Source organism: Lagenorhynchus albirostris, chromosome 4 (assembly GCF_949774975.1).
Source record: "Lagenorhynchus albirostris chromosome 4, mLagAlb1.1, whole genome shotgun sequence".
NCBI lineage: Eukaryota > Metazoa > Chordata > Mammalia > Artiodactyla > Delphinidae > Lagenorhynchus > Lagenorhynchus albirostris.
This window is the reverse complement of record NC_083098.1, coordinates 43,932,660-43,959,496: the sequence shown is the minus strand read 5'-3', so window position 1 is coordinate 43,959,496 and position 26,837 is coordinate 43,932,660. Positions and strand designations below refer to the sequence as shown.

At 39.0% G+C, this 26,837-nt stretch overlaps 1 pseudogene; it reads right to left on the bottom strand.

The window, feature by feature from the left end:
- Positions 1-1,185: 1,185 nt before the first annotated feature.
- On the bottom strand, positions 1,186-2,130 carry LOC132519272 (deubiquitinase OTUD6B-like; annotated as a pseudogene).
- Positions 2,131-26,837: the final 24,707 nt, after the last annotated feature.

Below are 26,837 nucleotides of genomic sequence, written 5' to 3'. Positions count from 1 at the left end.
AACGTAAAATAGCTAGCTAGTGGGAAGCAGCCGCATAGCACAGGGAGATCAGCTCGGTGCTTTGTGACCACCTAGAGGGGTGGGATAGGGAGGGTGGGAGGGAGACGCAAGAGGGAAGAGATATGGGGACATATGTATATGTATAACTGATTCACTTTGTTATAAAGCAGAAACTAACACACCATTGTAAAGCAATTATACTCCAATAGAGACATTAAAAAAAATAGCATCCTCTTATCTCTTGTCTGACCTTAAATATTTTTTAAGAATCTATCTATAATCCTCTTCTCTTTTCCATAATGCTTTCCATGAGAGATAGCATCCAATCTTTTCACTTTAAATTCTACTCTTACTCTCAGTGACTTTCCTTTTCTATCTTTCTTTTGAAATTCGTATCTGTATTTCCAGAAATCCGCCAGACATTTCCAGATGTTCTACCAGTGTGTCCTATATGACCGCCATTGAACTATCCTCTCCACTCTTTTCCATATATTCTGTTCTGTTTTTCCATATATCTGTTCTTTTTTATTTTTCCTATATTATTGAATGCCATATCATCCACCTAAACCTCCAAAGTAAAAAAGCTTAGAAACATTATCAGCTTTTCTTTTTCACCCATTTTCACATCTAAGAATCACTGTCTTAGTCCCGTTTCTCCCCATTTCCTTTTTTAAATATTTTAAAATTCTTTATTAAAACAAGCTTCTTAGCTGCACTTTGATGGGGTTATATAAAAAGCGTCACAGCATTAATCCCATCAACACCAAAGTTACTGCAATCACGTTCATTTATAAGCATTCATTAAATTTGCCATCACCATCACCACATTATTGCAATGTCAGAGACTGAGTCATTTCATTTCTTCAAGAAAAATTACATTGACACGGTTACTGAAAGCTTTCAGTAATAGGGAGAAAAAAAATTTAACTATTTCAACACAGAACAGAATGTTCAGGATCCTATATTTAATAAAAATATCAGCAAACAGGGTACCATCTTGGTCTGTAAATGATGTTCTTCACAAGGGACTTACAAGTGTTTTTAAAACACCACTAAGGGGACATTGGTGAAAGTTTCTTTAACACATTTTTTAAAAACCTGTTAGTAGCTTTGCCATAAAACTGATTTAAGGTAGTTGGTTTTTTTTTTTTTTTTGGAAACATTTAGAACAATCCAACACTTGGTATTAATACTCAGATCAGCACACTGTACTAAAACATAACAGCAATATTTTATAGACTAGCTGCAATTTTCACTAGCTGTGTTCACCAACCGTTTAACAGAATTGTAGTGTTCTCCTAAGCCGTATGCATGTCTCATATAAACAAGTATTAATGGGTTTTGGGGATATTCTTCACCAACTACAAGAGGAGGAGAATCTGCCTGTATTATCTCTATTGGTGTTTGTTAAATGTGAGACAGGGCTCTTAGCTCAAGCTGACCTCCCCATGCAGCGGTGTTTATGATATCATCACAGTACTTTCCAAACTCTTCTGAAGTATACATATCTCCTGTACTAGGATTTGTTAAAAATGGTTGAAAGTCTTCCATGTGGCTTTGCATATAGTCAGCAGTCTGACATCTTAAGGCAGCCACAGTCAGACTGCAGTCCTGTTCTTTCAGTTGATCTTCAATGACTCTGTACATACAGTGGCCATCAGGTGGAATCTGTTTAATTTCCAACTGTCTAGCTGCGAATATTTGAGCAAGTTTTTCACTTTCTACATGTCTAGCCCCAGTTAAGTTTTCAATTTCAGCTTCAGCTATCCTTTCTTCCTGCTCCTTTTCCAGTGCAGCGTTTTTGTCCCATCTCTCTTGTGCTTTTGATATCCGAAACGGCTGATTCTCAAGAACCAAGTTTGAAATATTGACAGCAACAGAATCTACTTTACTCTCCTTAGAAGTCAGCTTCAATTGCTCCAGCTTCTCTTTATGTTTCTGTTCCACTTCTGCTTCTAACTTAGCAACATCTTCAGTAAGTTGCTTCCTCCTCTTTTTGTCAGTCTTGGGGACAGCATTCTTCATACCCTGAACTTTAGCTTGCAACTACTTCTTCTCTTTGTGATGCCTTCTCACCAGCTGTTCCTCCTAATCAAACTCCTCAGTCAAGACTGCCTCCATGACGACTAGGTAACCCGATCCCCATTTCTTTTCTATTGCACATTATCTCTGTGTCTGTCTCTACTCTCCCTCTCCTCCAGTGTAACCACATTTGTTAAATGTGGTTCATAAAATATATATCTCCTCGTGTTACATGCTTAAAATCCTTCCTTGGGCTCCTTTGACCATTAAAATCCAAATCCTCATGTGCCAAACAAGAGCTTTAACAATCAAGCCTCATTTTACCTTTACAGACTTGGGCTTACAATTGTCCCTGTGTCCATTTTTATATTCTATATGATGCATTTTATTTGGTATTCTCTTCTTACTTTCAGTATTAAGTGGACAAATTCCCACTGATTCTCTAATATTCTGCCCAAATATTTCTGTGAAGTTTTTCTTGACATTCCTTTTCCCCATTTCCCTCTGAGGTTGTACAGTGTCACAGCCCCGTTGTGTGTGTGTGTTGTATGCATGCATTTATAACTGTAATCGTTCCCTTATAGATTTGTGTCTGCTGCTAAATTGAGGAATTTTGCCATTTATGTCTTTAAAATTCCTATGCTTAGTTGGTCCCATAGTAAATGTCATTATCTGTTTTGAATGAATGAATGAGGGATGAAGTAGCCAGCCACCCCAGACTAGAAGATGAATCTTCTTCTGCAATTCACTATATCTATACCTTGGATATAAATTTGTAGAGTGTTAGAGGGTATGAAAACTACATCAACCATTTCCTGTCTAAAATGAGTGTTTCTTCACAGATTGCTTCTCCATGTGGTCATTATTAAACACACCAGCCAAATGTGTTTTGATTCACACACCAGTCAAATTTAGTCACTCATTGTTTTTGTCATTGGCAAGAATAGACTTTAAATTTTCTCCTCAGAATAATATTTTACACCCAGAAATCATGATCTCCAGGAATAAAGTTTCTTACATCATTTAGGGTTGATCCTCTTCCATATAGGTCTTGGCTGAGTTTGGTTTCCAATATGGGACTCTTGTTCAAAGCTAGAGGGAACACTGGGCTCAAACTATAAAATAAGTGAGTGATTATAGAAGGATGATTACCAGGGTGGTGTGTGTGTGTATGTTTGTGTGTGTGTGTCTCTGTGTGTGTGTGTATTCTGATGGTCCACTTCCGGTATGAACAAGGCTCATAAAAACATCTTGTACAGCATCGTTTTTGGACCAAACAGTGTTTCACTGTCTCTGCCTGAAAACTATGGAAAGTTGTCTGTTTTGCACATTAGTACAGGATGTGATAAATTGGTTTGGGTTACTGTTAGTTACTTCTCATTATTCTCCTATCCCCAAATTATTCAATTCAAGCCGAGCTATTGCTCCTGGTACTTGACTATGAAATTATGGATATATCACAAGGAGAAAGAAGTTACCCACAAGGCTTTAAAAAAAATAGATCCTCAATTTTAATACTTGTCAGAAGTATTAGCACTTATCATATTGTACATTGCTGTTTAAATAAGGCACTTGTGTCTGTGTCCATATAATATAAATGTGACTTGACCCAGAAAACTATTCCTCCTGGAAAATATGTACAATATCTGCCAAAAAGGCACTTGGATACTTCGTTTTGTCAAAACTTATTTCTCCTCTTGGGCAAGATTTGAAACCAGAGCCATGAACATTTACACTTGTCAGTAATTCCCAGAAACATTTTTGGAAAAGACACAAAGAATTGCCTTCAGCCTCAGCTCCTTTCCATTTGGCTAATTTTCCTGCACCTGTTAGAATTGTTCTGCTTGCCAAGTGGCCTCCATGCTCTCTAGATATTTTGTCTCAGTCTGCAGAATCATGGCTCTGTGCATGGTTAAAACAGAGGTATGTCCCGCCAGAGCTTGGCTTTATTTTTCAGTGCCCTTGGTGCTCTAAACTGGACTAAATGCTTAGTGGTGAGAGGTCTTATGTTATAGATGGGTGCTGCTCTGATAAGACAAAACTCAAGAGTCTCTGGTATAACTCTATTTTATTCTTTTAATGACTGCTGTAGCAGGAATGAGTTCAGCCACAAATAACAGAAAATCTGACAAAGAGTGGTTTAAAAAGAGGAGATTTGATTTTTCTTGCACAACCAGAAACCTAGGGGTAGGCAGTCCAGACCAGCACAACAGGGACCCAGAATCTCCTTCCACTGAGTTATCCTGACATATTGTCTTTTGTCCTCATACTTTCCAGATAGTTGTCAGCAGATGGCTATTACTCTCCCAGGCTTCCAGTTCCAGGCTTCATGTCTAAGCCTTGAAGAAGGGGAAGGGGAAAAGGGCAAAATGTCTTTCTTCTAGTGTATCTTTGTCTTTCTAATTAGGAAGGAAGAGACGGTCTCCCCTGAGACTTCTGCCTACATCTCGTTGGCCTGAATTGGGATACCTAGCCATCCCTAGCTTCAAGAGATGTGGAGAGTAGATTTTACTCTCAAAGTCAGGATCTGTTAGTGAGGAAGACTGGGGTAGTGTGTTTTGGGTGGGCCCAGCTGTATAAGATTCCAGTGTGTGTGATAGCTCCCATTAGTAGATCTTCGGATCTACTGTCTACCCATCTTCATTCTGCTCTCTGCCCCAGGGCTTGATCAGGAGAAAGCAGCAGGGGAGGCAGATAGAAGGAGCCTCAGAAGAATGTGGTTTCATGTGAAATATAGATTGGTACAATTCCAGGATCCCAGGGGGAGCTTTGGAGCATAAATTGTGGCACAGTCTTTTCCAACTTGAGGCAGGGGAGCAGGATTTTTGTAGCACCTCCGCAGTCAGTCACAGAGGATTTGTTACTTCCAGGAGCCTCCAGGTAAGGTGACCTCAATCACCCAAAGGTAATTCTTTTAAAAAGGGTACGGGGGTTAGCCTTTAGCAGAAGCACCTGCAGCAGCTGGAGAATGGACATGCCAACCAAATCCTTGAGAGGGATTTCAGTGCTCTGGGCTGCAACCAACAGCTTCTACATGAGTTTGCCAGCTTCCCTTGGATTTGACCGGTGGGGAGGTAGAGCGTGCTATCAGCAAGAAGGAAGAGAGAGAGGTCAAGGTGTTTATTCCCTTGGCTTCCTTCCTGCTGAATTTCTTCCTAAGAACTCTTCAGTATATAAGAAAATGTCAACTCAAAACTGATAAAGCAGTTAGATTCCATTTTGAAAAGACATGAGGGGCACTAGAAGAATTAAGCTAATAAACAAAAAATTCTCAAACAGTGAATCATGGACTTTCATGGATAATAAAAATAATTTTGAATTTGTTCTCTTCACAGTTACTGGATACAGAAAAACCAAAACAGATATTTCACTTTCTAAATGATTATTTTTTTAATTTAGAAAAAAATTTTCACCCTAAATTGTAAGAAACTGCATATAAAATGTGCAACAAAAGAAACATTCCTTTAAAATGTATGGAAGAAATGAGGACATGGAAATATTTGCATGGCTATGAAGAAGATTCACATACAAATAATTCCCAAACTGATTTCTATAGAGACTGTTTTCCAGACATTACAGATCAACTATAGTCCTGACTGAAGAGAGATCTGAAAAAAAATATATAGCAAGATACTACATTTGAAATTTTAAAGTAATATCCTAGTACTGAAAAAATTTAAAGCAGAACTTAAATACGGTATGGACCTAGTTACTGCTTTAAGAAGAGGTAAAATTGCTATATAGGTGATAGTGATTTATACGCTACATTTAAAATATTTTGCAATAATTTCTATAATAATTTATTGTATATGACCCCATCACAGAGTTTAAAAGTGATTTGTAAAATTCATGGTTAATTTCCAAATATATTGAATGCCTTTTAAATGTCATAAAAAGATTCAGGTGTAACTTAGAAAAATGACGATTCTCTGAATGGAAATTAATTAAAACGCTCCATCAAAGAGCTACAATGTCCTGATAAATAGTGGCTAATCTGTCATTGCTGTAAATAGAACCCAAATGATGTGAAAATATTGATTATAAAATATAAATATATATTTTCCTGAAATGAAGGCAAAAATAAATTTTATCAAAAACATATAATACTTAATGAATTATGTATCTCTTAATTTGATTATTTGTTCGAGCATAACAGGCCTAAAGACAAGCACAATAATAATTCAGCTAAGCTATCTTTGATACTTTGCTGATTTTCAGTCATATAAAAAAGCATAGCTGTATTAAAAATGTACATGCGTATATATTGATCTCATTTCTATTAAAGTACACTTATCAAGGTAGGAGGACAGAACATGTTTCACTGATGAATTATTAGCTTGATGAATAAACTTTAAATATTAGACATGGGTTATGTCATCCTCCATTTGCTTTTTTGCTCCAGGCCCACAAATTTTAGATGCAGACACCTGCCTCTCTTTGCTATTCAAGAGGAGTTTGAACACTTGACCTCTAACAGCACTCTGTAAAGTTTCAGCCATTGCAGTAAACTTTGTTTTGTCAACAGTGATATAAGGATGGTTTAGCACTTAGTTAACAAGGTAATTAAGTTTCCTCTATTTAAACAGTTTGAATAATTGAAATGATACTATATAGACTCAGAGCAAAGGCTTTAAAGTCCCATATGAGTTTAAAATCTGGCCTCATCAATTATTATCTAAGTAGATAAGGGCAAGTTAATTAACCTCTTCTGTCTTCCATTTCCACCTCTAAAATAAAGATAATTTTGTTACTGCTTTGGGTTGTTGTGAAGTCTAATATTCTTTAGCACAGTAAATCGTTATTATATAGTAGCTGTTATTTATATTGTAGTTGTTATCATGCCAACAGAGCACATAGGTAGACCATACACACACCAGACCTGCCTGAGCAGCATTCTGAGGAAAACCTTGGAGACAGGCACAGCAGCAGATGTGTGGGACTCTGGCTGTCCATGTGCTCTTGGGCAGACCCAGAAGTCTAGCCAAGCCAGAATTCCAACCCTGGGAGAAAGACTTTGTCCTTCAGGTCTCAGGAGGGTCTTAAACAGCATGATTACAGAACATCCATCCATCACCTGGCCTGAGCAGGGACTGTGATATGATAGCGGTGTGGTGTGGAATAACCTTTCCCCCAGCCTTATTTTGCTAGCAAATTAGTGCACCCATCGGGAATGAGAGCAGTGGCCCCAACTCTGGTGTGATCAGGGGACTGGGTCCCAGTGGAACTGAGTAACAAGGCAGGATGCTGCGGGATTTGCACATCAGCATTTCTGTTTGAGGAAGCTCTACCCCTAATCTGCTTTGATGAAGATGGTGGTGGTCCCCATCTTGGCTTGACCAAGATTTGTTGCCTTAAGGACAGGGCAGTGGCAAGTTTTCAAGGAGGTTTGTAGGGGGTCAGCTCCTCTTGTGGAAGACCAGCCTGCTGGGGACCAGTCTTGGACAAGTAATCTTTTATCCCTCAAATAATATTAATAATGCATGTATCAAATTTAATGGTGATAAAATGAGTTTATGTTTCATTGGCTACCACTTCCATTTTAAGACTGTCTCTAAACTTGAATAATAATTCTCACTAATAGATTTATAATCTATGTAAGTGTATGTGAGGGGGGCTTGCTTAATATAGGGGTACATTTAATTTTGGTCTTTAGATGATCTTTAAAAGCAAAGTCCACTTTCTAAGTGTATGTATTTTTAATGACAAGAGAAAAAAAGTAAAAAATAATTAGAATAAACATATGCAAAGAAAGGAAGATAGTAACATGTTTAGTTATGAGTTTATGGCAGAATAAAGAATTTTCCTAAAATGCCATATTTTGAGATAGAAAAATGATCTGATTATGGCTTTTGCTTTTTCATTCTCTCTTTATGTGAGAACTCTGTACAACTAATTCATCATACATACAAACACACACAAAATCATTTAAGGAACTGATTTTTATGTGCCAAAATTCCACCCAAAATTGCAGATACAAACCCTTGCCAAAGAGTTTATTTTTAAGACTCGGATAGCTTGTTCACTGTGTCATTTCCAGCATGCACCCACAAACCACTAACGACACAGAAGAGCAATGAAAAAGAATCAACGTGGAATAGCTTAATGACACTACGTTGCAAACTGATGACATGTATGTGTTGTTCCCTTAGAGAGGTTAATAAATTTGGTTGAAAAGTGTATGTGCTCTCGTCCTAGGAGACTCCAAAACAGAATCCTCATGCTCCTTTTTTCTTTTAAGTATGTGAAATTGTTAGTCTGCTTTTGCAAAGAGAAAGACTAGAGTTTTGTTGTAGGATACTCAGTTATCTTTCTGTGAAAAACACTAACTTCATTTTAGTGCTTCAAGGAATAGGGATTTAAGGTTGGGTGTTTTGCTCCCTTATAGAACTTGGACACATGGTCTCAGGGCCTATTTCATTCAGATCAGGGGAATGAATTCACTTGTTCCTGCCACAGTCGAGTGTTGTTCCTGAAGCAACACAGTCTACCCTTGACCAAGGCAGGACTGATATGATGGTGTCTTGGAGGAATCGAGGTCAAACATCTAAGCATAATTTTTGCTCCCCTAGTGTGTTTTATCCTATTGCAGAAGTTGTTTGGGGGACGCTGCCAGGCTTGGGTAGGTGAACGTAAGCAGGGTGAGCTGTTGTGGAACAGCAGCACCAGGGCTAGAACTGAACACTATAACTCTTGATAACGTGTCCTGATTCAACGTGTCCCTTCCCAGTCTTTACGCCTCATCTCCTCACTAACTCCCTCTTGCTTCATCTTACGTTGCCTAAAGAACATTGACTTTGTGTACTGTTCTTTCAGCTTAGAATATCTGATCCTGGCCACTCCCTCTCCCTCTTTCACCTCACGAGCTATGTTTTGCCCTCCAAGTCCTGGCTTCCTGTCCTGGCCCTGATTTGCACCCCATTACACCAGTCCTGGCACTACCCGCTTGCACTGACTGTGCTTTGCTGGGCCATAGAGACTGAATACCTCAACGTCTTACTTTCTCATATATTTGAGTCTCACCTCCAGAGCAATTTTTATAAATTATAAAATGCTTATGAGAGTTATGTGAATATGTAAGCAGGGATGAAATGAAGTCCAAGAATTTTCTCTTTTTCCCCCCATAACTCTCCGTGTACGATTAGAAATGAAATGGGCTTAAGATGCAGAAAGCCACCCTACACAGCCCCTAAAAACAATGTTTGGCAGAAAATAAATATTAGGAATTTTAATTTTTATAATCATTGTTAATAAAAGTAGAGTATATTCATTTTAAAGCATGGTCAATCATAACAGTTACTTTTTCTTTTATATGAGGATTAACTATTACAATAAAATATATTTTGACATTGAGCAAGAAATAATTTTAAAAAGTAAGTGTGTGTAAGAGAAAGGACAAATGAAAATAACATAGGGAACAGCTACTTACTTATATCTATAGATTAAAAGGGGACTATAGGCCCAGAGAAAGGTTTCTGAAAGAATCAACACACTGCAAACACTTAAATGAAGTTTGAGTTATTCTGGGAGGGGACATCCATATTGAATTCCTGAAGAAATTGAGAATACAGCACTATTTAAAAAAAAACAAAGAACAGATTTTCTATTTGAAATAGTAAGTGAAAGAGGAAAAAAATAGTTGAAGAAAATATGAAGAGCTTAGTGTTGTATAATGAAAGCAGACTAATTTCTTTAAAGATGGATGAAGTTCCTAATAAAGGTCTGTTTAAAGAATACTTCTGGATGCATATCTATACCCATTACGCATATAAGATACCACATAATATGGTGGCCAGTATATTACAGATTACAAAGTATCTTTTTTTTGTAATTTATGTGGATTTTTTTAACATCTTTATTGGAGTATAATCGCTTTACAATGTTGTGTTAGTTTCCGCTGTATAACAAAGTGAATCAGCTATATGTATACATATATCCCCATATTCCCTCCCTCTTATGTATCCCTCCCACCCTCACTATCCCACCCCTCTAGGAGGTCACAAAGCACCAAGCTGATCTCCCCATCCCATGCAGCTGCTTCCCACTAGCTATCTATTTTACATTGGGTATTATATATATGTTAATGCTACTCTCTCACTTCGTGCCAGCTTACACTTCCCTATCCCCGTGTCCTCAAGTCCATTCTCTACTTCTGTGTCTTTATTCCTGTCCTGCCCCTATGTTCTTCAGAACCATTTTTCTTTTCTTAGATTCCATACACATGTGTTAACATATGGTATTTGTTATTCTCTTTCTGACTTACTTCACTCTGTATGACAGACTCTATGTCCATCCACCTCACTACAAATGACTCAATTTCGTTTCTTTTTATGGCTGAGTAATATTCCATTGTATATATGTGCCACATCTTCTTTATCCATTCTTCTGTCAATGGACACTTAGGTTGCTTCCATGTCCTGGCTATTGTAAATAGAGCTTCAATGAACATTGTGCTACATGACTCTTTTTGAATTATGGTTTTCTGAGGGTATATGCCCAGTAGGAGGATTGCTGGGTCGTATGATAGTTCTATTTTTAGTTTTTTAAGGAACCTCCCTACTGTTCTCCATAGTTGCTGTATCAATTTACATTCCCACCAACAGTGCAAGAGGGTTCCCTTTTCTCCACACCCTCTCCAGCATTTATTGTTTGTAGATTTTTTGAAGATAGCCATTCTGACCTGTGTGAGGTGATACCTCATTGTAGTTTTGATTTGCATTTCTCTAATGATTAGTGATGTTGAGCATCCTTTCATGTGTTTCTTGGCAATGTGTATATCTTCTTTTGAGAAATGTCTGCTTACATCTTCTGCCCATTTTTTTTCTGGGTTGTTTGATTTTTGATATTGAGCTGCATGAGCTACTCTTGTAAATTTTGGGGATTAATCCTTTGTAAGTTGCTTCATTTGCAAATATTTTCTGCCATTCTGAGGGTTGTCTTTTCGTCTTGTTTATGTTTTCCTTTGCTGTGCAAAAGCTTTTAAGTGTTATTAGGTCCCATTTGTTTATTTTTGTTTTTATTTTCGTTTATCTAGGAGGTGGGCCAAAAAGGACCTTGCTGTGATTTATGTCATAGAGTGTTCTGCCTATGTTTTCCTTGAAGAGTATTAGAGTGTCTGGCCTTACATTTAGGTCTTTAATCCATTTTGAGCTTATTTTTGTGTATGGTGTTACAGAGTGTTCTAATTTCATTCTTTTACATGTAGCTGTCCAGTTTTCCCAGCACCACTTATTGAAGAGGCTGTCTTTTCTCCAGTGTACATTCTTGCCTCCTTTATCAAAGATAGGTTGACCATATGTGCATGGGTTATCTCTGGGTTTTCTATCCTGTTCCATTGATCTATATTTCTGCTTTGTGACAGTACCATACTGTCTTGATTACTGTAGTTTTGTAGTATAGTCTGAAGTTGGGGAGCCAATTCCTCCAGCTCCGTTTTTCTTTCTCAAGATTGCTTTTACTATTTGGGGTCCTTTGTTTTTCCTTACAAATTGTGAAATATTTTGTTCTAGTTCTGTGAAAACTGCCATTGGTAATTTGACATGGATCGCATTGAATCTGTAGATTGCTTTGGGTAATATAATCATTTTCACAATATTGATTCTTCCAATCCAAGAACATGGTATATCTCTCCATCTGTTTGTATCACCTTTAATTTCTTTCATCAGTGTCTTATAGTTGTATGCATACAGGTCTTTTGTCTCCTTAGGTAGGTTTATTCCTAGGTATTTTATTCTTTTTTGTTGCAATGGTAAATGGGAGTGTTTCCTTAATTTCTCTTTCAGATTTTTCATCATTAGTGTATAGGACTACAAGAGATTTCTGTGCATTAATTTTGTATCCTGCTACTTGACCAAATTCATTGATTAGCTCCAGTAGTTTTCTGGTAGCATCTTTAGGATTCTCTATGTATAGTATCATGTCATCTGTAAACAGTCACAGCTTTACTTTTTCTTTTCCGATTTGGATTCCTTTTATTTCTTTTTATTCTCTTCTTTCTTTGGTAAAACTTGCAAAACTATGTTGAATTACAGTGGTGAGAGTGGACAACCTTGTCTTGTTCCTGATCTTAGTGGAAATGCTTTCAGTTTTTCACCATTGAGAATGAGGTTGGCTGTGGGTTTGTCAAATATGGCCTTTATTATGTTGAGATAAGTTCCCTCTATGCCTACTTTCTGGAGGGTTTTTATCATAAATGGGTGTTGAATTTTGTCAAAAGCTTTTTCTGCATCTATTGAGATGATCATATGGATTTTCTCCTTCAATTTGTTTATAAATCAAATCAAATCACATTGATTGATTTGGATATATTGAAGAATCCTTGCAATCATGGGATAAACCCCACTTGATCATGGTGTATGATCCTTTTAATGTGCTATTGGATTCTGTTTGCTAGTATTTTGTTGAGGATTTTTGCATCTATGTTCATCAGTGATATCGGCCTGTAATTTTCTTTCTTTGTGACATCTTTGTCTGGTTTTGGTATCAGAGTGATTATGGCCTCATAGAATGAGTTTGGGAGTGTTCCTCCTATATTTTGTGTTCCTCTGCTATATTTTGGAAGAGTTGAAAAGGATCTGTGTTAACTCTTCTCTATTGTTCGATACAATTCACCTGTGAAGCCATTTGGTCCTGGGCATTTGTTTGTTGGAAGATTTTTAATCACAGTCTCAATTTCAGTGCTTGTGATTGGTCTGTTTATATTTTCTAATTCTTCCTGGTTCAGTCTCGGAAGGTTCTGCTTTTCTATGAATTTTTCCATTTCTTCTGGGTTGTCCATTTAATTGGCATATAGTTGCTTGTAGTAATCTCTCATGATCCTTTGTATTTCTGCAGTTTCAGTTGTTACTTCTCCTTTTTCATTTGTAATTCTATTGAGTTGAGTCTTCTCCCTTTTTTTCTTGATGAGTCTGGCTAATGGTTTATCAATTTTGTTTATCTTCTCAAAGAACCAGCTTTTAGTTTTATTGATCTTTGCTCTTGTTTCCTTCATTTCTTTTACATTTATTTCTGATCTGATTTTTATGATTTCTTTCCTTCTGCTAACTTTGGGGTTTTTTGTTCCTCTTTCTCTAATTTCTTTAGGTATACGTTTAGGTTGTTTATTTGAGATGTTTCTTGCTTCTTAAGGTAGAATTGTATTGCTATAAACTTCCCTCTTAGAACTGCTTTTGCTGCATCCCATAGATTTTGGGTCATTGTGTTTTCATTGTCATTTGTTTCTAGATATTTTTTTTTCCTCTTTGATTTCTTTACTGATCTCTTGGTTATTAAGTAGTGTGTTGTTTAGCCTCCATGTGTCTCTATTTTTAACAGATTTTTCCAGTAATTGATATCTAGTCTTATAACGTTGTGGTTGCAAAAGATACTTGATATGATTTCAATTTTCTTAAATTTACCAAGGCTTGATTTGTGACCCAGGATATAATCTATGCCAGAGAATGTTCCATCAACACTTGAGAAGAAAGTGTATTCTGTTGTTTTTGGATGGAATGTCTTATAAATATCACTTAAGTCCATCTTGTTTAATGTGTCATTTAAAGCTTGTGTTTCCTTATTTATTTTCATTTTGGATGATCTGTCCATTGGTGAAAGTGGGGTGTTAAAGTCCCCTACTATGATTGTGTTACTGTCGATATCCCCTTTTATGGCTGTTAGTATTTGCCTTATGTATTGAGGTGCTCCTATGTTGGGTGCATAAATATTTACAGTTGTTACATCTTTTTGGATTGATCCCTTGATCATTATGTAGTGTCGTTTGTCTCTTGTAATAGTCTTTATTTTAAAGTCTATTTTGTCTGATATGAAAATTGTTACTCCAGATTTCTTTTGATTTCCATTCCCATGGAATATCTTTTTCCATTCCCTCACTTTCAATCTTTATGTGTCCCTAGGTCTGAAGTGGGTCTCTTAGAGACAGCATATATACAGGTGTTGTTTTGTATCCATTCAGCCAGTCTATGTCTTTTGGTTGGAGCATTTAATCCATTTTCATTTAAGGTAGTTATAGATATGTATGTTCCTATTACCATTTTCTTAATTGTTTTGGGTTGGTTATTGTAGGTCTTTTCCTCCTCTTGTGTTTCCTGCCTAAAGATGTTCCTTTAGCATTTGTTGTAAAGCTGGTTTGGTGGTGCTGAATTCTCTTAGCTTTTGCTTGTCTGTAAAGGTTTTAATTTCTCTGTCGAATCTGAATGAGATCCTTGCTGTGGAGAGTAATCTTGCTGGTAGGTTTTTCCCTTTCATCACTTTAAATATGTCCTGCCGCTTCTTTCTGGTTTGCAGAGTTTCTGCTGAAATATCAGCTGTTAATCTTATGGGGATTCCCTTGTATGTTAATTGCTGCTTTTCCCTTGCTGCTTTTAATATGTTTTCTTTGTATTTAATTTTTGACAGTTTGATTAATATGTGTCTTGGCGTATTTCTCCTTGGATTTTTCCTGTATGGGACTCTCTGCACTTCCTGGAGTTGACTGACTATTTCCTTTCCCATATTAGGGAAGTTTTCAACTATAATCTCTTCAAATATTTTCTCAGTCCCTTTTTATTCTCTTCTTCCTCTGGGACCCCTATAATTCGAATGTTGGTGTGTTTAATGTTGTCACAGAGGTCTCTGGGACTGTCCTCAATTCTTTTCATTCTTTTTTCTTTATTCTGCTTTGCAGTAGTTATTTCCACTATTTTATCTTCCAGGTTACTTATCTGTCCTTTTGCCTCAGTTATTCTGCTATTGATTCCTTCTAGAGAATTTTTAATTTCATTTTTTGTGTTGTTCATCATTGTTTGTTTGCTCTTTAGTTCTTCTAGGTCCTTGTTAAATGTTTCTTGTATTTTCTCCATTGTATTTCCAAGATTTTGGATCATCTTTACTATCATTACTCTGAATTCTTTTTCAGGTATACTGCCTATTTCCTTTTCATTTGTTTGGTCTGATGGGTTTTTACCTTGCTCCCTTTTCTGCTGTGTGTTTGTCTGTCTTCTCATTTTTCTTAACTTACTATGTTTGGGGTCTTCCTTTTACAGGCTTTTAGTTCCCATTGTTTTTGGTGTCTGCCTCCAGTGGCTAAGGTTTGTTCAGTGGGCTGTGTAGGCTTCCTAGTGGAGGGGACTGGTGCTTGTATTCTGGTGGATGAAGCTGAATCTTGTCTTTCTGGTAGACAGAACCACATCCGGTGGTGTTTTGGGATGTCTGTAACTGTATTATGATTTTCAGCAGCCTCACTGTTAATGGGTGGGGTTGTGTTCCTGTCTTGCTAGTTGTTTGGCATAGGGTGTCCTGCACTGTTGCTTGCTGGTTGTTGAGTGGAGCTGGCTCTTAGCATTGAGATGGAGATCTCTGGGAGAACTTTCACCATTTGATATTACGTGGAGCTGGGAGGTCTCTGGTGGACCGATATCCTGAACTCGGCTCTCCCACCTCAGAGGCACAGGCCTGACACCCGGCCAGAGCACCAAGACCCTGTCAGCCACAGGGCTCAGAAGAAAAGGAAGAAGAAAAAAAGAAAGAAAGAACAAAATAAAATAAAGTTATTAAAAAATATATTATTAAAAATAAAAAAATTAAAAGTCATAAAAAGGGAAAGAAAGAAAAAAGAGAGCAATCAAACCAACAAACAAATCTACGAATGATAACAAGTGCTAAAAACTATACTAAAAAAGAAAAAAAAATGGACAGGCAAAACCCTAGGACAAATGGTAAAAGCAAAGCTATATAGACAAAATCACACAGAAAAGCATACACATACACACTCACAAAAAGAGAAAAGGGAAAAATAAATAAATAAATAAATAAATAAATAATATATATATATATATATAAAAAAAAGTGAGAGAGCAACCAAATCAATAAACAAATCTACCAGTGATAATAAACTCTAAATATTAAACTAAGATAAACATAAAACCAGAAACAAATTAAATGCAGAAAGCAAACCCCAAGTCTACAGTAGCTCCCAATGTCTGCCACCTCAATTTTGGGATGATTCGTTGTCTATTCAGGTACTCCACAGATGCAGGGTACATCAAGTTGATTATGGAGATTTAATCTGCTGCTCCTGAGACTGCTGGGAGAGATTTCCCTTTCTCTCCTTTGTTCCCACAGCTCCTGGGGTTCAGCTTTGGATTTGGCCCCGCCTCTGTGTGTAGGTTGCCTGAGGGTGTCTATTCTTCATTCAGACAGGACAGGGTTAAAGTAGCAGCTGATTCAGGGGCTCTGGCTCACTCAGACCAAGGGGAGGGAGGGGTATGTAATGCACGGCGAGCCTGAGCTGGCAGAGGCCAGCGTGATGCTGGCAGAGGCCAGCCTGAGGCGCACCATGTGGTCTCCCAGGGAAGTTGTCCCTGGATCAAGTGACCCTGGTGGTGGCGGGCTGCACAGGCTCCCAGGATGGGAGGTGTGGATAGTGACCTGTGCTTGCTCACAGGCTTTTTGGTGGCTGCAGCAGCAGTGTTAGCGTTTCATGACTGTCTCTGATGTCCACGCTGTTAGCCTCGGCACGCGCCTGTCTCTGGAGCTCGTTTAGGTGGTCCTCTGAATCCCCTCTCCTCGCGCACCCCAAAACAATGGTCTCTTGCCTCTTAGGCAGTTCCAGACTTTTTCCTGGACTCCCTCCCAGCTAGCTGTGGTGCACTAGCCCCCTTCAGGCTGTGTTCACACAGCCAACCCCAGTCCTCTCCCTGGGATCCGACCTCCGAAGCCTGAGCCTCATCTCCCAGCCCCTGCCCACCCCAGTGGGTGAGCAGACAAGCCTCTCGGGCTGGTGAGTGCTGGTCGGCACCGATCTTCTGTGTGGGAATCTCTCTGTTTTGCCCTCTGCACCCCTGTTGCTCTGTCTCCTCCATGGCTCTGAAGCTTCCCCCCTGCCGACCCCCCATATCCACCAGTGAAGGGGCTTCCTAGTGTGTGGAAACCTTTCCTCCTTCACAGCTCCCTCCCACTGGTGCAGGTCCCGTCCCTATTCTTTTGTCTCTTTTTTTTCTTTTTTCTTTTGCCCTACCCAGGTACGTGGGGCGTTTCTTGCCTTTTGGGACGTCTGAGGTCTTCTGCCAGCATTCAGTAAGTGTTCTGTAGGAGTTGTTCCACGTGTAGATGTATTTCTGGTGTATCTGTGGGGAGGAAGGTGATCTCCGTGTCTTACTCCTCCTACATCTGAAGCCCTCCTCTATAAATTATCTTTATTTTTAATTTCTCAATTAATTTTGATAGTGACTGTGCATTGGGTAATTCTGTCAACATTTGCTTTTTTAGTTGAATAAACTGAGGGCGAGAGCAGTAAATTAATCTTCAAGTAGGCTTATAGTAAGAGTCAAGACTCAAACCCATGACTACTGACTCCATGACTTGGGATTCCTAACTTTACTCTTTTTACTTCACCACAGCTACCTTATAAAGTCTGTCATAAATAGTCAAAATTGGAAAGGCCCTTAGAAATCTAAGTTATCCAAACTTTCGTCCAAAATACATTCATTCAGTAATGCTAGTCATCAGCCCCTGCTTGAGAATTATTTTCATCCCATTGTTGAAGAGCTCTAATCATTAGAATATTCTTTCATATATGAAACCAAAATTGGACTTATAGCATATCCTGGTATGCCAAGGAACAGGTAATGTGATCTAGACATGATGCTTAATAACCTTAAGACTTACCTTAAGAATAATTCTACTCTAGAGCAAGCAGGGTTACAGCAAAATTTCACATCTGTAGTGGGATAGAGTCGGGGAGAGGATGTGCTCTTAGAAGCAGGCAGACCCAGATTCGAATCTTGGCTTTACCATGTGTTAGTTCTCTCTGAATTTCTGTTTGCTTATATAAAATGAGGATGGTGAGACCTATTTTTCAGGGTTACTATGAACAATGATTAACTAGTGTATGTGCATAGTTGCATAGTAGATGTGCATTTTTAAAATGCAGTTATTATTATGCATGGCTAAGGACTTACACTCATTTCATATAAGAGAATATGAGAGAATAGGAATTTTCTAAACAATAAATTTCAAATTTTAAACCCAATCATTTGATGAACTGCTTCAAAGTCTCTTAGAATTCCAACAATTCCTTTTTGTTTCTTGGGAAACTCAGAAAATACGTAAGAACAAGTTAAGGAAAGAATGAATGAATAGATAGAAAGCTGTAGATTTACGTGTCATATGAAAAGATTTTCACTCAGTATATTTATGAAATAAGTTTTTCCATCTTTAATTTTTCATACTGGCATCCAGAAAGTGGAACACTTGCAGTTTGGTAAGTTTGCCTTTTTGCTCCAGACTAATAATTTATTGTTGTTTTTCCTTCTTCACTCTAAGGCCTCCATACATGTCTATAAACAAATGAAATTGCCTACAAGTTAGCAAATGTTGTGTCCTTGAATGATTCTAAATTGAGAATCTTGGTAATTAAATCTTGTTCATAGGAGGGTATTTAAACATCACAACTGTGCCATACTACTACATATTTGGATTTATTTTGTTCCCTTAAGTCTCCTTTTTTCCTAAAATAATATTTCTAGTTGACTTTATGATTCTCAATTATAATTCTTCATAAGCAAGGCAAGTCAATGATGAGCTAACAATCAAAAAGTGTTCATTTTAAGCAAAGAAATGAACTATAATTGCTGTAATGTGTCCCTAGTTTATTAGTGTCACTGACAACAGGACAGACCAAAATCATACAATTTATACATTTGCATGCTTGCATTAAAATCATGAAAAAAATTACTTATTATAAATGGTGGATATTCCCAAATCTAAAACTATGTTTAATATCCAGTGTGGTCAAATATGTGCAGATTGGGGCTATGACATATACTTTTACGACTCTGGAGATCTAATTTATGAACATTGTTACAAGATTTTTAATGGAGTGAAAATGAAGTCAGATTAAACTTCTTCCTGATGATACTAAAGCTCCAATCACAACACATAGACTAATAAATGTTATCTTTTAAGTAATAAATATCCCATCAAAGCCCTTTTAATTTGAATCAACTTGTAATTGGAAATGTTTTGGACACGGTAGAAAACCATAGTAACTCAGAATATAGAACACACATTTGGTTCAATATCCAATTTTGAGCAGTTAGTTTTTGCAAGACACTACACTCATTGCTGAAGAATATGAGAGAGAGGAATAAGGCGAAGTCTCTAAAATCCAGGGGCTCACAAACTACTAAGGTGCTATTGTGAGATATACCATCATTTTATGTAACACAAACAAGTGAAAAAACAAAACTGTCAAGCGGTTATAAGATGTCATTGCATTGGCTGTAAGATGTGTACCTATTTCAGAGATGTTAAGTGTGAAAAACTATCCTAGAATCCATGAAATGCTGTAGTTGGGAACTCTAATGCAAGCTATGCTGTAATAAGAGCTGTAATAAAGTTGCAACATGCCCTGAGAACAAAGAGGAAAATAAAAATTTTGACCAGAAGATCAGAGAAGGCTTATAAAGAGGAAAGAATTGTGTGAATCCTTGAGAGATGACTAGAGTTTAGACTTGTGCAGAAAGGTTGGATAAGAGCATTCTCAAAAGAGAACACAGGAGGACGTTCAAGATGGCAGAGGAGTAAGACGTGGAGATCAGCTTCCTCCCCACAAATACATCAAAAATACATCTACATGTGGAACAACTCCTACAGAACACCTACTGAATGCTGGCAGAAGACCTCAGATTCCCCAAAAGGCATGAAAATCCCCATGTACCTGGGTAGGGCAAAAGAAAAAAGAATAAACAGAGACAAAAAAATAGGGACGGGACCCGTAACTCTGGGAGGGAGCTGTGAAGGAGGAAAGGTTTCCACACACTAGGAAGCCCCTTCACTGGTGGAGACAGGGGGTGGGCAGGAGGGAAGCTTCGGAGCCACAGAGGATAGCACAGCAACAGGGGTGCGGAAGGCAAATAGGAGAGATTCCCGCACAGATGATCGGTGCCGACCAGCACTCACCAGCCCGAGAGGCTTGTCTGCTCACCCGCCGGGGCTGGGAGCAGAGGCTTGGGCTTCTGGAGGTCGGATCCCAGGGAGAGGACTGGGGTTGGCTGCGTGAACACAGCCTGAAGGGGGTTAGTGTGCCACAGGTAGCCGGGAGGGAGTCTGGGAAAAACTCTGGACCTTCTGGAAAGGCAAGAGACCTTTGTTTCAGGGTGTGTGAGGGGAGGGGATTCCTTCCCAGTGTGCCGACAGAAGGCAGAGCACTGCCTAAATGAGCTCCAGAGATGGGCATGAGCTGCAGCTATCACCTTGGACCCCAGAGACAGGCATGAAATGCTAAGGCTGCTGCAGCCTCCACCGAGAATCCTGTGTGCAAGTGCAGGTCACTATCCAAACCCCCCTGGGAGCCTGTGCAGCCCGCCACTGCCAGGGTCTGGAGATCCAGGGAAAAATTCCCTGGGAGAACATACAGCATGCCTCAGGCTGTTGCAACGTCAAGCCAGCCTCTGCCGCCTCAGGCTCACCCCGCATTCCAATTATGACTGCCGTACCCCTCCCTCCCTGCGTCCTGAGTGAGCAAGAGCGCCCTTATCAGCCACTGCTTTAAACCCCTCCTGTCTGGGTGCAGAACAGACTCCTGAGGGTGGCCTGCACACAGAGGCGGGGCCAAAACCAAAGCTGAACCCCAGGAGCTGTGCAAACAAAGAAGAGAAAGGGAAATCTCTCCCAGCAGCCTCAGGAGCAGCAGATTAAATCCCCAAAATCAACTTGATGTACCCTGCAAGTCTGGAATACCTGAATAGACGACGAATATTCCCAAAATTGAGGTGGTGGACTTTGGGAGCAACTGTAGACTTGGGGTTTGCCTTCTGCATCTAATTTGCTTCTGGTTTTATGCTTAGTATAGTATTTAGTGTTATTATCATTGGTGGATTTGCTTATTGGTTTGGTTGCTCTCTACCTTTTATTTTTTTCTCTTCTTCTCTTTTTGTGAGTGTCTATGTGCATGCTTCTTTGTGTGATTTTGTCTGTATAGGTTTGCTTTTACCATTTGTCCTAGGGCTCTGTCTGTTCATGTTTTGGGTTTGGTTTTTTTGGTGTTTTTTTTTCTCTCTTCCTTTTCTTCTGAGCCGTGTGGCTGGCAGGGTCTTGGTGCTCTGGCTGGCTGTTGGGCCTGAGCCTTCGAGGTGGGAGGGCCGAGTCCAGGACATTGGACCACCAGAAACCTCCCGGCCCCATGTAGTACCAATCGGTGAGAGCTCTACCAGAGATCTTCGTCTCAACACTAACACCCAGCTCCACCCAACGGCCAGCAAGCTCCAGTGCTGGAAGCCCCATGCCAAACAACTAGCAAGACAGGAACACAACCCCAACCATTAGCAGAGAGGCTGCCTAAAATCATACTAAGGTCACAGACACCCCAAAACACACCGCCGGATGCAGTCCTGCCCACCAGAAGGACAAGATCCAGTCTCATCAGAAATACAGATCAATGGAACAGGATAGAAAGCCCAGAGATAAACCCACACACATATGGTCACCTTATTTTTGATAAAGAAGGCAAGAATACACAATGGAGAAAAGACAGCCTCTTCAATAAGTGGTGCTGGCGAAACTGGACAGCTACATGTAAAAGAATGAAATTAGAGCACTTCCTAACACCATACACAAATATAAACTCAAAATGGATTAAAGACCTAAATGTAAGGCCAGTCACTATAAAACTCTTAGAGGAAAACACAGGCAGAACACTCTATGACATAAATCACAGCACAATCCTTTTTGACCCATCTCCTAGAGTACTGAAAATAAAAACAAAAATAAAGAAATGGGACCTAATAACACTTAAAAGCTTTTCCACAGCAAAGGAAACCATAAACAAGATGAAAAGACAACCCTCAGAATGGCAGAAAATATTTGCAGATGAAGCAACTGACAGACAAAGGATTAATCTCCAAAATATACAAGCAGTTCATGCAGCTCAATATCAAAAAAATAAACAACCCAATCCAAAAATGGGCAGAAGACCTAAATAGACATTTCTCCAAAGAAGATATAAAGATTGCCAACAAACACATGAAAGGATGGTCAACATCACTAATCATTAGAGAAATGCAAATCAAAACTACAATGAGACATCATCTCATACCAGTCAAAATGGCCATCATCAAAAATTCTACAAACAATAAACGCTGGAGAGGGTGTGGAGAAAAGGGAACCCTCTTGCACTGTTGGTGGGAATGTAAACTGATACAGCCACTATGGAGAACAGTATGGAGGTTCCTTAGAAAGCTAACAATAGAACCACCGTATGACCCAGCAATCCCACTACTGGGCATATACCCTGAGAAAACCATAATTCAAAAAGAGACATGTACCACAATTCTCATTGCAGCACTGTTTACAATAGCCAGGACATGGAAGCAACCTAAGAATCCATCGACAGATGAATGGATGAAGAAGATGTGGCTCATATATACAGTGGAATATTACTTGGCCGTAAAAAGAAACGAAATTGAGTTATTTGTAGTGAGGTGGATGGACCTAGAGCCTGTCATACAGAGTGAAGTAAGTCAGAAAGCGAAAAACAAATACCATATACTAACATATATATGGAATCTAAAGAAAAAGAATGGTTCTGATGAACCTAGGAGCAGGACTGGAGTAAAGACACAGAGGTAGATAATGGACTTGAGAACAGACAGAGGGGGAAGGGTAAGCTGGGACAAAGTGAGAGAGTAGCATGGACATATATACACTACCAAATATAAAATAAATAGCTAGTGGGAAGCAGCCGCATAGCACAGGGAGATTACCTCAGTGCCTTATGTCCACCTAGAGGGGTGGGATTGGGAAGGTGGATGGGAGATGCAAGAGGGACGGGATATGGGGATATATGTACACATATAGCTGATTCACTTTGCTATACAGCAGAAACTCACACAACATTGTAAAGCAATTATACTCCAATAAAAATGTTAAAAATAAATAAATAAATAAATATTTGGTCATATGGTAAAAAAGAAAAGAGAACACAGATGCTTAATGTTTTGGAGAACCACAAGAATCATATCAATGCACAATAGGCCACCTGGGAAATAATGAGAACCAAGTGAAACGTGACAAATTGGAAATTTTGACTGGGGCACTGAGATAAAATAGAGGTGCTGGACCATATGATAAATTTCAAAGGATTTGGCTACAATCCAATTATCTGACTTTCCTGAACTTAACACACCAAACTGTAAAAGGGTTGAAAAACTGATAATAGGAAGACTAGAGAGGAGAATTTCTTTGGAGAGACTTGCACTGGGGGACGTTTTCTCCCCAATGTAGGAAATTTAGTGAGGGGACTTTAATAGGGCCACTCAGAGAACTTCAATTGTGTGCCTTGTAGTCAAGGATACGGTGGCCTAGTTCTATACTCTGCCCAATGGTCTATGCAGCCAAGTGGAGAGTCACATCTGGGTTGTAACCTCCTCTTCTAGCGTCAGATGCTTGTCCACTTGAAGGACCATACATGGAAAATAAGATAGGGTTGTTACTTTAAAAGGGATCCTGCCCAGATGGTGGCCTTACAAAGTAAGTAGACTCCAGTGTGAGAAGCTGTGGGAGAGCCCTGGGAGCTGAAAGGAATTTGGGGTAACCAGCTGAAGGAGAGGACCTGCTTACAGTGGGAAATTTACGTTCAAAGGAAGAGGCAGCTTTAAACATTGATCAGGTTCAGCCGTCTGATCTTAGTATTAGTCAGGTAAGCACTTTCCTTCCCCTTACCTCCCTTTCCTACTCCAGCTCCAGCCTTAAGTGGTCAGAAACAGCAGTTGACTATTGAAGGAGGAGGTGAATGACACAAAAGGAGAATTTCTTCTCTCTTTTCTACTACAAGCAGTAGTTGATCCCAGGACAGCTTAGAGGAAGGAACGAAATTTAACTTTACATTAAATTTAGAGTTTTGATTGGTATATTCAATTGGCAAATTTAGTCACTGAATTCAGATTATAACTCAAAGAGAGCAAAAGAAAGAATAAATCTAAGAGAAAGTAAAAGGTCCTGGGATTGGACAACTTTTGCATTTCGGGCAGGAGAAGGAATACTCACAAATGCTCACACTGATCAGTTTTAAAGGGATGGTGAAACACAAAAAGCAAGTTACTTTTATGATTATGGTCCATTAATTCAGATGTTCAACATGCAGGTTACACAAAGCATTAAGAGGAGTTTGGACCAAATGGCATGGGGCCTACCTACCAGACTAAGAACTCTGGATTTTATTTTGTAAACTGATGGAGACAGAGGGTTTTGAGCAGGGGACCGACTGACGGGATCACATCTGTCTGTTATAGTTTCAGTTCTTTGCAATAAAGTATATGCTTCCTTACATCATACATTACAGAGGGCTGTGTAGCTTTACTGGTTCTGTATAACTTTTAGTACTGAAAGTGCACATTACACTCTTTTGGTGAGGTGGATATTAAACCTAAGTAAAACATCTATGCTATCATAATACTTTGGGGTATTATTACAGAAGTCAGATGAAAAGACCAAATACTATAAGAAAGTTTGCAACAACTGAACATATAGAACAGGAGAAAAATGTCCATCTAAATGAAATGGACGGTATAATGTTTAGCTATGAGCACAATAACACTGTGTAACAAAACCCACAAATTCTCAGAGTCATGCAACAACAAGTTTTTATTTAGTTAACAAGACTGTGGGTTGGCTGATCTAGGCTGGGCCCAGGTGGGGTAATTCAACTCTGCTTCATGAGCTTCTCATCTTCCTCATGGACCTAGCAGGTTATCCCAGACGTATTACCTCACAGTTATGGCAGAGATGCAGTAGCACAGGTAGAAATGCAAAAGAGCTTTTTAAACTTTAGGTCATGACAAGCCTGCAAGAGCAAGTCACACAGCCAAATCTAAGTTAAACAGTGAGGAAATAGATCAAATTTTCCATGGACATTACTGCAAAGTCACATGATGTGATGGTTAATTTTATGTGTCAACTTGATTGGGCCATGGGCTGCCCAGACATTTAGTCTTGCATTATTCTGGGTGTGTTGATATGGGTGTTTCTGGATGACATTAATATTTGAATTGGACCCTGGATATTAATATTTAAATTGGACCCATAGCAAAGGGGTTGAATAGAGGGAAGGGTGAAGAATCCAGGCCATTAATATAATCTACCCAAGTGGTTACCTAGATCAGTACCATTGCAAAACAAAGAGAAAGTCTGTTCAAAATACAACACACAGACACATACATGTGCACACACACACCCGGGCACATACACATATGCCATCAACTACCTTGTGACAAATGCAGGTATTATCAGTAATACCAACAATAGTATCTCTATATTTGATCCGTGTTAGACAGGATAGGTGGCCTGAAACCTTCTTAGTGAAAAGCCAAATGAAGACTGAGAAGGAAACTTTCTGTTCTTCTTCAACAGTAGCAGAATTAAGGCACGTTCAGGCAGATGGGGGTGGAGGTAGTGGATATTTCTGTGTTTTTTTCTCTATGTTCAGTATGCTACTGGATAGCAGGGACTTTTTAGGAGCTCTGTGTGTTGATTAGACCTCCTTCTAATGTTTGTGTATGAAGGCACCTGGATTAGACAGAGGAGCTAGATTCCAGGACTTTCACCTGAGATTTTCTACTGAGGAAATCTCTCCAAGATCCTCGTGCCTCAAGTCTTAGAGAACCAGCTGGAGTAAGATCAGGGTAGATGGGCCAGGGAAGGAAAAGTGCAGAACACCTCCTGGGCCTCTACAACTGCCCTCACCCGTATACATCACACACCACTTGTGTTAAACTTTAGATTTTTGTCTCATGGTTTTTCCACCTTCATGTCATCTATATTGTGCATTTATTTTAGCTATTTTAATTTTCTCCTTTGTTTGATTTTTACCATTTTATCTTCCTTTTTTTCTTTGTATTCAAATTATGATTCATCTACTTTTTTTTTAAGTTTGAAGTTTCTTTTTTAACCTCATTTTTATAAATGGCAACCTAGACGCTCACATCCCTTGGGAGTAATAGCTTTGTGGGTGGTTTGTAGCCCAGCCCTCCTTCCCGATTCATGGGACTTCTGCAGCGCATATCGTTTCTTCATGAGTTACACCTTGCTGTGAAACACAAACTCACCGCAGCTATGCCAGAGCTGCAGAGCCGGTCCAAAGGTTGCAAGGTTGTTTTCTCCCTTATTCCGTAACCTGCCTTGTCCAACTAGCAGAAGATTTGCAAGAAGCCCCTGTCTTCTCATGAAGAAAGGTGGGGGACCCGGGGGTGGAAACCTGGATCCCTCAGTGGAGCTACCAGGACTGCAAGTGTTCTCTAAGTAGATTCCATCAGTCTTTAATGTGGGCCATCTGACATTGACTGTACTTATCATGGATTATTCTTGCAATTCCTCTAAAAGGCCACATGGCTTTTATTTCTTTTTTTAATCAAAGAAGGTCTTGTGCGAATATGGAGACTGTAATGGAACCTACCTGGAGCCCAATTTGGGGAGCTCATTTGAACTAGGCTTTTATTTCTTTTTTTAATCAAAGAAGGTCTTGTGTGAATATGGAGACTGTAATGGAACCTACCTGAAGCCCAATTTTGGGAGCTCATTTGAACTAGCAAGGACTAGAAGCAGATCTTCTTACATCTGAGTTTTTCAAACATAGCTTGTTAATGCTATTTCACTTAAATATCTAAAAAGGAAGAAAATTAAATACATTATAATGGGCATGGTGAAGGTAGACCAACCTTCCAAAACAAATCCTAGCTCTCTGTCACTTACTAGCTAGACTTCTCTGTGCCTCAGTTCCTTTGTCTGTATAATGATGATAGTAATATTATCTACCTCATCAGATTCTGTGACATAGAAATAAATTATGG